The sequence below is a fragment of the Manacus vitellinus genome, unplaced genomic scaffold (genome assembly GCF_001715985.3).
Source record: "Manacus vitellinus isolate BGI_N305 unplaced genomic scaffold, ASM171598v3 scaffold_12_pilon, whole genome shotgun sequence".
NCBI lineage: Eukaryota > Metazoa > Chordata > Aves > Passeriformes > Pipridae > Manacus > Manacus vitellinus.
Genome location: NW_021938949.1, coordinates 19,195,654 through 19,208,729, shown reverse-complemented (window position 1 = coordinate 19,208,729; position 13,076 = coordinate 19,195,654). Strand labels below are relative to the sequence as shown.

The 13,076-nt window shown below is 44.6% G+C and overlaps 1 protein-coding gene across 2 annotated transcripts in view; it reads right to left on the bottom strand.

The window, feature by feature from the left end:
• Positions 1 to 12,813, bottom strand: part of TBC1D24 (TBC1 domain family member 24) — a 30,360-nt gene extending 17,547 nt beyond the window's left edge. Inside the window, exons 1-4 of one of the 2 annotated variants that reach the window (XM_018067569.2) lie at positions 12,768 to 12,803; positions 11,534 to 11,832; positions 2,630 to 2,733; positions 1,457 to 1,669 (exon numbers count right to left, since the gene is read on the bottom strand). The gene's annotated coding sequence lies outside the window, so the exon portion shown is untranslated. Of the gene's footprint in view, positions 1 to 1,456; positions 1,670 to 2,629; positions 2,734 to 11,533; positions 11,833 to 12,767 lie in introns of both variants that reach the window. The other variant, XM_008929559.3, reaches the window with a different exon arrangement.
• Between the last annotated feature and the right edge of the window lie 263 nt (positions 12,814 to 13,076).

Here is a 13,076-nt window from a genome sequence, read left to right as displayed (position 1 = left end):
CTTTCCAATTCTCTGGGGAAGTTAAGCACTACTCATACTAGAAGGATGCAGTCTCAGAAGTAGTTTACACTGTTCTGAGACTGTGTGGCCAGTGAGATCTGATCTCCTACTAGCCACAGCCATGCGCTCCTAGTCATTTCTTGGTGCTCGTACGGGCACTTGTGTGACCACACAGTCACTGAGATCAGCTTGTTAATCTGGTACGACTTTTGTTTTTCATTGGATAAACAATATTTCTTCATGGAAAAGGTGGTCAGGCAGTGGAACAGGCTGTCCAGGGAGGTGGTGGAGTCCTTGTCCCTGGATGGTGTTCAAGAAATGACTGTATGTAGCATTCAGTGCTCTGGTCCAGCTGACAGTGTGGGGATTGGTCACAGGGTAGGCTCCATCTTGGAGGTCTTTTCCAGTCTCAGTGATCCTGTGGTTCTGTGTCAGTCAGATCATCACTAGTGCCACAACAAAGATTAGTGCAGGACAGATCCACCCTTCCTGACTGCAGTACATGCTAGGGTCAGCTTCAAACAGCTTCATTACAGAACTTCCATGTTCCCAGTGGTGCTCTGGACACAGGCCATGCCCTGTCACACAGGCACACAGCAGCTCTCCCATTAGAGGGCCTGCTGTCCCCTGCACTGGAGATGTCACAGACACCTTGGCAAACATCAGGTTCTGGCCTCGCTGCCTCACACCCCGTGTTTACCTCATCTACCAGCTGACTGCAGGCTTAGGGCACAGCTGTGTGCCAGCAGACAGTGTGGCTTCGACCACTAATGGCCACACCCGAACCAGCTTTAATCAGTCAGTGCAAAACCAGATGGGGAGATACAATAACCTCCACTATCACAGCAGGTCTGCCCTGCTGGACCCTCTCTGCCAACGTGCCCACAGTGCTAGACTGAAGCTGGGAACGTGGCTGTGGATGCTGCACACTCTGCAAAGGCAGACAATCCCTATAAAATGCAACAGGCCTATGAAACTGTTTTGTATAATTAAGACATTATATAGCAAGGCTGAATCAACAAAAGCTGTTACTGAAAGACTTCCAAAGAACCCTTAGTCATTCCTGTGTTGACAGACTGGAAAATGCATGGAACTTGACATTTATCACATGGTCTTCCATAAATCAGGTGCTTTAAAATGATTTGAAACTCATAAGGTAGATACACTATCAAGGCAGGGAGCTCGCCCTCCTGGTTTCCACACAGGAAGGTAAACTGAACATTTTTTCTGAAGCTGCCATATATTTAATCCAGACAGTTTTAGATTCTGACTAAATACTAATCTGTGTATTTTGGAATCACATGCTGAAACTCCAGAATTTATCTCCTCTTTTAAAAGTTGGCAGCAGCACGCAGGAGCCTTTCAGAGAAGGCTTTTGGATGGCTCTTCTCTACCATATTTCAGGGTTTTTTTGAGTCGTCTTTGTACAGTGTAAGAGCAATACAAAAATGCTCACCATTTTGTTGCATTCTTCCACATCTGAAGCTAATTCTCAGACAGTAATTACATGAGGCAACCCATTGTCCTGACAGTGAGAGATCTCCCGGGGTTCAGCAAGGGGCCCCGGTGTGAGATGAGTGTGTGTCTCCAGGAGCTGCAGTAGGACACCAGTCCATCGCAGAGCCAACGTCAGCTCCAGGGAAGTTAACATTTCTCCGTCATTCTCCACCTGGGAATCATAGAAACGCTCAGTATTTTTAATTCAAATCCTAGAATAAGGTCCCTGTGTAGAAGAGAAAGTCAATCTATTTTTGCAGTGGCAAAGGACACAGAGATGAGCCACTCTGCTCACGGACACTTCAGCATAGAAACTATCACTGCCCTGTTCTTGCTGGATTCTCCAACATGCTCCCACCTTGTGCCACCATCCCTTGGGAGCTGCTTGATTTATATTAGGGAGGGTTAAGTATAATGTCCATCATATAAGACAACTTCTAAGATACCCAGAGATACATCTTGGCTGTCTGTCTTTTTCCTGTAAACTTTCTTCTCCTGTCTTATTTTCCATCATCCAGAGATGCAGGCATACTTAGAGGCTGCATCAGCCATTTTTCCCTCTAGAAGCTACTGCCCATTCCAGGAATTTACCAATTTGATGAATATGTGCTCCTGAAGCTCACTGAAATCCATGGCTAGAGGATGGCAGTCAGACTGCCAGAGGTTTTGATTTGAGCTCACAGTTTTATACATTCTTTGGCTGGGATAACTGTGCTGGGTCTGCAAGTATGTCTGGCTGCATATGCTTTTCACAGCTTGAGATGCTGTGAGAAAAAGTGACAGCAAAGCAAATGGGCATTGTCAAGGCTGCCAGAGCATGACCAGCTCTTAACTCTGCTTGCAAAACCAACAGAAGTCGTGTGCTCCAGTGTAATGGTGCATAGCTCCTGACACTGTGCCAGCAGCTACTGTAAGCCAGCAGGCCTCAAACGAGGAGGATTTACTTGCCAAAGGAGAAGAGCCCAAGAAATCTCAGGAAAATTCCAGACAGCCTTCTTCTCCTCCTCCTACTCTTTCAGAGTCTTCCTCCATCCCTCCCTCCTGCAGGGCAAGTTCTCTCTCTTCTGGCAATCATGTGAAGAGCAATGCTTAACTTTGGGCTGGTGGGAAGAGGAAACAGAAGATGTCTCACCCTCAGCAGCCAAGGGCCAGTGAGTCAGGGCTGTCTCCTGCCCATCCCTCCCACTGCAAGGCAGCAACCAGGCAGTGCAGATTCATATTTGGAGGGATAGAAGGCTGGAGTTTCAGTTAAAGAGTTAAACTAGAGGAGGATGGCTGTGTGAGAGTGCAGTTGTGTCACAAAGTCCCATCTTCACCTAAACTACCTTGCTTACACATATAAAGGGGCAAGACACAGGCAGAAGAGAAAAAACCATTTCAGAATGAAATGTTTCTCTGAAGATGTGGTTAAAAGCAGGCAGAGAGACTCATAGCCCCTATTGTAGCAAAACTCTTTCCTTCCTGCTGAAGTAGCTGTAGAGAAGCCAGCATCACATTATAGTAAATATCTTCTAACTGGACATTGGACCAACAAGAGGGATCAGCAATTGAACTGCACAGAACTGAACTGCTGTCAAGTACGTGACAGAACAGAACTACAAGTAAAAACTCAACAGAAAAAAAATTACATTACTTATAATAACCATAGAACCACAGAATGGTTTGAGTTGGAAGGACCTTAAAGCTCATGTCCTTCCACCCGTGGGCAGGGACACCTTCCATTAGCCCAGGTTGCTCCAAGCCCCACCCAATCTGGCCTTGAACACTTGCAGAGATGGGGCAGCCACAGCTTCTCTGGGCAACAACAAAGCTCTAAAGTTCTGTATTCCTTATTTAGGGGAAGCAGTCATTATCCTTTCTCATCAGACTGACTTGTACAACACAGCAGGAATTAACAGAGAACAGAAACAGGAGAAAAGACTTTTTTCGTAGTACCTGCCCCACAATTTGGAGATTGTTAGATCTATTAGTTTATAATGGAGCTCTTCAGGTAAGTGCAATATAAAAAAAAAGCAAGCGCATAAGTGAGAATTACAACTAGAAAAGTGCATATTGAAGATTTGCCAGCAATGGCTGCAGCAGAGGCAAAAATTTTCAAGGTTAAGTTTAAACTATGCAGCAGGTAAAGAATCATTACAATTCAAACCCGAGCAAGGACCATGGTAACTGGCATGAGTTCAAGTCAGTGACTGAATTTTCAGGAAATAGCTTGCTAGTCCAGCCACATTTTCCATTTCATTCCCTTAGCTCTTCCCATTGTCTTTTGGGCTGCTTTCAGAAGACTGCCTAAAACTGCCTGAATCTGTATAAAATACCCAGCAGTGAAGCCAAGCGTGACAGGCAAATTCCCATACTGCCTGTGAAGAAAAAAATCTCTGAAAGTGTCTAAAAACACATCAGCAGGAAAAAAAGATTTGAATTATGACTTATTTTCATTATGGGGAATATAATGCTTTCACTAAAGATAACATGTCTGGGGACTTCAATAATTTTATTATTGAAAAGAATTATTTTATTATTAAAGGAGGTTTTTTGTTGTTTGTTTGCTTTGTTTTTTCTTTCCAAAATGTGAGAAATAGCAAACTGAAATATCTGAAGTACAACTAACCCAGAGGATAATTACTGCAGTCAAATCCAGAGTACACCCAGTGCTCTGCAGTAGTGAAATATTTACAATCTAAACTTCTTAAAAATAAATTCCAACTTTAGTTAAAGCCTGAGATTACATGATTTGATATTGCTTTTAATAAACACAGAAGAGTGTCCTAAAAAACCTCAAGCTATGATTAATCAGGAAAACCTTGTCCCCTATTCCATTTAGGTACTCTTGCAACTTCGTGTTCTGAAAGTCTGACTACAGTTTAAAAGCTTATTAAGACACTTAATTTAAATCTAATGTAGCTGCTCTATAAGAGGCACCTCCAAACTTTGAAAATAACATTTTTCTTCTTATCTGTGGGCAGTTACACCACCCTGGATTCAGCCCTTTGCTATGTACAGATACAGCCAGATACGAACAACCACATACTGGTATGTATTTTTATAAGTTGCTAACAGAAAGCAAATATTCCTTTTTGCTGCCCTGCAAATCAAGACTAATGTAAACCTCCAGACCTGCAGAGTATCATTTGCTGTTTATACTGCTGATAGGCAGGGAAAAGACTCAAATTTACTCTTTTTCATAATCTTGTTGGACTAATCCATGCAGAAGGCACATGAAGAGAGAATGAGAACTGCTTCCTCTAGACAGCTTGGAAGTAGTCCTTATCCCAGTATGAGAAAATTAACCACAAAAGTCTGCGTAGATGATTTCCATCCGTGAGGAATACTCAAATCACCTCTGAGATGTTTCCTTCATGCATGGGAGAGTCCGACAGAAGCACAGAGCAACACAGCAAGACAGCAGTAACTGCAGAACAAAAGGCACAGGGCAGGCAGCTTCCCTCTCATTTCCCAGTATTCCAGTGCATCCCGCAGCTTTCTCAAGCCTGGACTTAGAGCAGCACACCTTGACATCTCTGCTCTGTGGACCTGGAAACGAGATTGGACACCACAGTTCCCCTTTGCCCAAACAACCCTGTTCACAAGCACGGTTTGTCACTTCTATGCGTTCGTCACTTTTACAGCCTCAGTGAGGTCCTCTGCCACCTCTCCCCGGGGCAGCTGTGTGCTCCAGAGCTGGGATTAAACACTCCATTTAGCATGAGAACAGCATGGAGAGATTGGGAACACACGATCCCTTCTGGCAGAGCACACAGAGATCCATGGATTGCTTTAACTGCTTTAAATGCAGTTCGATCTCTGCGTGGTGCCCTGGGCACTGTGCACAGCACACGCTGAGTACCAGGGAGAAAATCCCTGATAATGGCCTAATGCAAGTTTACCAACAATGTGATACGGGATTAGGAGCTGCTTCCTGCTGGTTTTTTTGTATTCTTTTAGGACAAAGTCTAGAAACTTCTCGGTCTCTCAAATAACTGATAAAAGACCTGATATCAGAGTACTCTACAGGCAAATAATTTTAGCCACCTACATGATTTCTCTCAGGATATCAGTGCTGCATATGAAGCACAGTCACAGAGGTCTGTCCTAGAATCCCATGTGTTCAGTCCTAGGAACTTATGACCACCTCTTTAACTTATCTGTAATTAATTTGTTGTGCACTTCACTACAGACTAAAGTTCAGACACACATTGAGCTCTTCACTGCTGGGTAGGTAAGTGACAGTAACTTATATTTAGGAGAATGTGTATGCCATAGAATCATGGTATGATTCTATGGGTGGGAAGGGACCTTAAAGCTCATCCAGTCCCACCCCCTGCCATGGGCAGGGACACTTTCCACTGTCCCAGGTTGCTCCAAGCCCCGTCCAACCTGGCCTTGGACACTTCCAGGGACGAGGCAGCCACAACCTCTCTGGCCAAGCTGTGCCAGGGCCTCCCCACCCTCTGAGCAGAGAATTTCTTCCCAACATCCAATCTAAATAACATCTCATAGCTGCAAGCACTTCAGTAGAAAGCAGCCCCTCATTCCCATCCACGCTGGGATGACACAATGATGCTCAATCCCTGTGAGCTGCACTGATCAGTAAAATGCCATAAAGGCACAATATAAACACACAAAACCAAGCAAGAGGAAAGTCTGGCAAAAACCACAACACGTTCTTGTTGAAAAACTGGATGAGAAAAAAATGGTTCATGGTTCCACAAAAGGTCAAAAAAGCTAAAGAGCAGAGCTCTGTAAGAGGATACGGGAGATAAATGTTATCAAAGCCACAGATTAGCAGTTTTCTCTCCTGCCTACATCATAAAAACACACAAGAAACAATTAATGAAATTAAAGAGGATAATTCCTATCTTATTTCCCTTCAAACCAAAAGAAAACTGCACTTAGCCAGCAAAACTATTTTACATGATGTATTAAAAATTATCCATTAAAAAAAGATATATGTCAAAGTAGTGCAAAAAAAATCAATGTAATTTTTTTACTACATTGTCTGTATTTTCCTTCTGGTTCTTCCAAAGTGTAAGACTGAAAAAATTCCTCATGTTGTGCTAATTATTCTTCTTCCCTTTGTTTCAGAAATAGGGGTAACTAGAAACATGTCTCCCTTCAACAGCAAACTCTGATTCACTGGCAGTCTTCAGTCTTCTTATTTTTTTTCCTTCCTCTAAGACCTTCCTTTATATCTTTCTCCATTTGGAAGTACAGTCAGCTACACAGAACCAAAGACACAGTGCAACTGTCAGTGAAACACCTGACATGGTATCAAATCCATATGCAATAAACCAATCCCCTTTTCTGCTCTGTTGCACTGAGTGCTCTGTCAGTTCGACATCTATCACCTCTAGATCTTTCTCCACTACAAACATTTACTGGCAGAAAAACATATTTAAATATTTGTGATTTGAAACGTTCTCCTCTTAGACATGGTGTCTGCACTGGTTTACGTCGAAAACCGATTTAATTTTCTCTTATCTAAACCAGAAGGTACAGGTACATGTACTCCACAGGTACATGTAATCAGGTTTTATTTCCTACACAGTTAGTGCTTCTTCAGGTCCAGAACAAGCAGCTGACAGCATGAATGGAAACACAGGGAGATTTTTACATGCAGAAGGCACAATCTGAGATACCAGGAAAGGGTACTCCTAGGAGAGAGGTTTGCCAAGAAGCGATTCCCAGTCCTTGGCAATGTTCCATGGCTTCATTAGCAGGACAAAGCCATTCAGGGGCTGAAGAGCTCACACCTCCTACACCTGCTCCTCCCACTGCCTGAGCAGTCTCCACAGCATGTGATTATTCCTTTTCAACAGGTTTTTGTGACCAGGGGTTTTCTCTATGGATCACTGGGTTTCTACCCTGGGCCAGTCTTTCCCTGTGCAACCACCAAGCTGCTGGGACGCTTTGCACCCCAAACTGCAGCAGGTGCAGGTCCCAGAGCTAACACAGCCCAGCTAGAATACAACAAACCCCTCAGCTTCCCAGGGCTTAGACTGCTAGCTTATCCCTGGCCTCAGACTGCCACGGTCATCCTCACACTGAGGGAGGGGATGGGAGCTGCTCCGTGAGGAGGAACGCACCTTGTGACAAAGCCTCTCCTACCAACAACCTCTCCAAGTCATGATCTGGACCATACTGTAACTGTGGGGTTTTTGGTTTTTATCCTTTTGTTCCATACAATAGTAGCCTTTTTCCATGTAGGATTTAACAATATGTCTGCTGTGCTGGGCCAGGTAGCACCAGGAGCCTTGTCTGCAGGCTCCAGGGAAGCCTTTGCTGCTCAAGTGATGTACAAGCAGAATTAGCTCATCATAGTCTCAGCAGTAACTTGCTAATACAAATATATTTTCCTTTCAAATATATATACACACCCACAAAACATGCACTGTACATATTGTATATATACAATATATGGACATATACATCCTATTTTTAAAAAGTAATGCTCAATTTCTTCACAATATTCATATTTATCAAAAATACATCCACACAGATGAATGTTGCACATTGTCTCTTACAAAAGGTTCAAAATATGAATGGTACCATCTAAAGTCTATTAAGGAAACAGGCCAATGTCCCAATTCCCCACATGTTCTTTAAAACAAAACAAAAAGGCAAATTAATCAAAGCAATTCAAGTATCAGTGTGGAAACTTATGCCAATTTAATTTTTCTGTTAAATCAACTGATATGTTTATAGTGATTTAAGACCCCTCAGTGCAATACTTGAATATACAAAGCCTTAAGTGGCAGTGCTGGAGAGCGTAAGAGATACCTAAATTAGAGAAGGGGTGGATGAAGCAGTAACCCTGGTGCAGTGGAACACATAAGTTCTTAATCTCTGCTGAGCCTTTGGAAATCACTGCACACACTCCTTGACTCTGTAGTAAGCCAGTGGGACATATACTCTATTCACGCCAGCAGTTATCCCTAGAACTTGTTTATTCCAGGGTAGACTTGTGCTTCCATAATTTCAGCCAGCAGATAAAATCAGGGTAGGAAAATCTTACAATCTCAGACTATTTCACTAAGTGTAAGGGTGTAGCAGTTTTCTTTCGAAAAAAAAGTCGATTTACAGTAAGATGAGCATATAAAAATTAAAGCTGTCAGTTTACTCAGGATTTATTTTCTTCCATCTCTGCAAAACCCTATAGATTTTGTTCCTTTCTTCTGAGATTGCTCAGGAGAAAAGCTTCAATAATCCTGTATGCAAATAATGGATTACCCTTTCCTGAAAAAACGTGTAGGTTATCCTACACTCAGAAGATATTCAGACACCAACCAGTTCCAACTACACTTTACAGCTAAAGGAGGACCTAAGTTCAGCCAACAGCTGCATTTCAGGGAACTGGAACAACACTTCTTCATCTGGGTACTGATTTCTGTTGTCTTTCTAAACTCAGGCACTATTAAAAGATTAGCAACAAACACTCCTGTGCGGCAGCAAAGCTACAGAAACAGCATCTCATAAGAAAAACTGATCAGTGTAGAATCCCAAACTAGTCCTGCATTACTTTGATTATGATTTTAAAATCAAAGGGCATTTAAAAAAAACAGACTGGCTGCCAAGTTTATAATCTTACCATTAGTGTACATTGCTAATCTTCTAGTCTTAGCTTTGAATTTTAATTTGTACAGATCTTCTTATAACTTATTCCATTCTCCTGGGCCTGTTTGTGAGGGGAAAAAAATGCTTGTAAAAATTAGACTGTTTTTTAAGCAATGCACTGGGCAACACTGATGTGCATCAGGTGCACCAGTGACCTCCAAACCTTTAAAAAACAAAAACTGGTATCTGCCTGCATGGCTCCCAACCTTCATACTTGGAATTGTGGTACAGAAAACAAGGTGACAAATATCCTCACAGTGGAGAAGAACAGCTAATTAACCACATTATTAAAGTGCTTGCAGCATAAACAACTCATTTCAGTCTCTAAAATAACAAACAGGATTACTACTTGTGGCAGTTATGTCATGAATTCCCCCCCCTCTATACAGGATGTACAAAAGCCTGCATTAAATGGGCAATCTCCATAAAATGTCTCTCTTCCTGGGAATAAGAGGTATTTGCTGCACAGGTAGGGGGTTTTAGAATTCAGTTTACAGTGTTTAGAAGACCAGTTCTGAAACAAACCTAACTGAAGATACACAATGGACTATGGGGTTAAACCATCTGACTTGCTGAGGATTGATATCTGTCCTCTTAGGTAGAAAAATCTGTCCTAATCTGAACATTATTTTTCTTTTCAAACGACTGATACTCAGCCCAACAGATTTGGAAATAGTCCAGTACTAGTTTCCTGAAAAACAGTCACTACAACAAATTTGTGTACAAGTTATTTCTCCCTCAAATAGTTTTCCCCATAAAAACATAACAAAACAATCCAGTGTTGGTGCATCATCAGGAGAAGGGGGAAGGGTTTTAAACTGAAAGAAAGTTTAGATTAGGTATTGGGAAGAAATTCTTTCCTGTGAGGGTGGTGAGGCCCTGGCACAGGGTGCCCAGAGAAGCTGTGGCTGCCCCATCCCTGGAAGTGTCCAAGGCCAGGTTGGACGGGGCTTGGAGCAACCTGGGCTAGTGGAAGGTGTCCCTGCCCATGGCAGGGGGTGGGACTGGATGAGCTTTAAGGTCCCTTCCAACCCAAACCATTCTGTGTTTCTGTGATAATGTATTTGCCTACACCCCCAGCACCCCCATTAACACAGACACTGGCAGTCACACAGATTTCTTCTGAATCTCCTTCCCAGGACAGTGGGAATCAACAGCTCATGGTCCTTTGCAGCATGTCTGAAAGCTCAAGTAATTGTCCTCTAACCTCAGAAGTTTAAGCAAGAGGAGAACAAATGAGTTATGTTAAAACCTAAAGAGTGTGAACACCACAGATATGAGCACTTCCATATATTAGTATTAGAGAATTAAAAACATTTTATTGCAGAGTTGGGCATCTCCAGCACATACTCCCACCAAGACATGTGGACTCCACGGCAGTCAATTACTAATTACAGTGCAATGAGGTCCATTTTCATATCAGAAAGGTCACATGATTGTCTGGTCAAGTACAAAAGCAGGAAATGGCTCAAGAATACCCTTCCTGTGACAAAATCCACTGGACCCCCCAACACACCCCATGCAAACCTGTCAGACTGTTGCAACTAAACCTGACAATAGAGGCCTCCCCAAACAAATTTAAGAGAAATTGTAGTTCTTTAGTCCTTAATCCCAATCCAAGGCTGTGTACAGACAAAATATAAGGAGATATTTTTCTTTCAGACCATTGGTACAATTTATCTATTTGGAGTGGTAACACACATTTATGTGTCTGAGCTCTGCAGCCATAGCCCAACAGCAGCAGTTCTAATGTCCTCCCCAACCTCATAGGCAGGGCAGAGTGGATCCTACAGAGCCAGAAGAACAGCAAGCACTGAACTCGTGGTATCTTGCCAATAATTTGCTTGTCACTGACTGTATGTGGCTTCAGCACTAAAGGAAAGGCACTTGTGACCCAAACAAATGCCAGGGCAGCATTATCAGATTGCAATAACCTTGGTGTTGGAGATGGTGAGACACATGTGCAGTGTGGACTGGTTTGCTTTGCTTGCCTGCCTTAAATATACAGACAGGGTCATTTTACTGCAGGGATAGCTTTTTTTTTTTCATTTTTCTTTACAGTCCAAATGACAAGGCTGATCAGGGGATGGAGGCCCTTACAGATTTCAGATTAACAGAATGAATAAGCAAATGGAACCAAGGGGAGAAAACAAAGGTCACAATTAAAGGATTGAGCTGGGAAGAGCAGACGTGCTTAAATATGTGACAGATCCACAAACAGCCTGCTAGAAACATTTACTTGGCAGCATTTAATTATTAACAGAAAAAAAAAAGACAGGGAGAAAGCTGTTTTTCCTTTTCTTGGCTGCAGGAACACCTGTTAATTTTCAAATATTAATGACAGAAAAGACATTCAGGACAAGGATTCCCAACAGCTAATTTGTGCAATACTATCCACAGCCATTTTGCAAATTACAAAGGATACAAGTATCACATACTGCTCAAAGGAACAAAGAGCTACCATAAAATGTTGCTGAAGTCCTTGGATTCAAGTTGTCAGTGCTGTTCCCAAGTAACTATCTTGAAGAGAAGTCTTTTGCAACAATCTAATTGCTAGTGATTGCAGAAAGAAGGAAATTCCAGCAACAGGGAATTCCCTTTTCTAGTAATACAGTTCCCTAGATGTGACCTATGTAATTTCTGTGCTCTGGGTATTCCTGGATGCTCTGACAATCCTATTGGGATTTCTTGTAAGCCAGAAAAGCTTTGAGATGCTCCAGCTTCCTGTAGGAATTGGATAAAATATATATACATATAAAAATGCAAGGATTGTTATAATACAACTGAGAAGCTCCCAGTTTTCTCTCATCACAGGTAGAGGCACCTGCAAGGTGTCATCCCTCCTGCTGCCCTAGGACACCCCTAGACATGCCGCATCCCCTTGGCTATTGCTCTCCTGCTCACAGGCCCAGAGAGGCAGAGAAGCATTTCAGCAGGTACCCTAAATCTGATGTTTGGGTGGTGGGGAACAGTTTGGCAGTCCCAATACTCCAGCAGCAATTTTCACTGAAGGACAGGCTGTACAGACATATACATATATATGTGTGTATATATATATATGTATGTTTCATAGAGCAGCTCCTGGAGGAAGAGCAACGTGAGAACAAACCCTTAACAAAATTTTACTTTCATTTCAGAGATCTTAAAACCCTGAAGGAAGAGGCCGCAGAACACAAGTGCTGGGTTTAGAGGACCCACCGCCCCTCCGAGGGGCCCGGCCAGCAGGACAGGCGTGAGCTCTGGGTGAGCACCACCAGCCACCGGGGGATCCTCTCCGCCTCACCCCCAGCTTTTCCCACATTCCAGGGACTGGAACAGGGCGGACCCGCACTGGAGGCACTGGAAGGCACTCACAGGCCATTTAACCCGCACACACCGCAGCAGCCCCTGGGCGCTGTCCAGTAGCGTCCCGCGCCAACCCCACGTCCTCCGGGAGGCTCCGCAGCCCACAGCAAGACACAGCCTCCCGCAGCTCCCGCCCGGCCTCGCAACGGCAGCGGGCGACCCGCGCCCGGACGCGGGGCCCGGGACAGGCCGAGTTCCCGGGCCGCCCCCCCTGCCAGGTCCAGGGTGGCCGCTGCGCGAGGAGATGCTGGCTGCCCGGCCCGGACTCCATCCTCGCCCGGCCTCCCCCGAGCCCGCGCCCTCACCGCCCTCACCGCCCTCAGCGCCCTCTCCGCGCATCCGCGCCGGCCGAGCCGCGTCCGCCGGACGGGGCGCGCGCGCCTCCCGCGCCTGCGCGGAGGGGGCCGGTGGCGGAACGGGCGCTGCGCTACGCAAGTCCCAGGCCGGGCGGCGAGCGGGCGGAGGCGCCCCCGGCCCTTAGGGCGGGCGGGGCTGTGAGGGCCGTGGGGCGTGAGGGTGATGGGCTGTGAGGGCTGTGAGGGGCCATGGTGGGGGGCGTGAGGGGGGATGGGGCTCTGAGGGGCCATGGTGGGGGGCGTGAAGGGTGATGGGGGCTGTTGAGG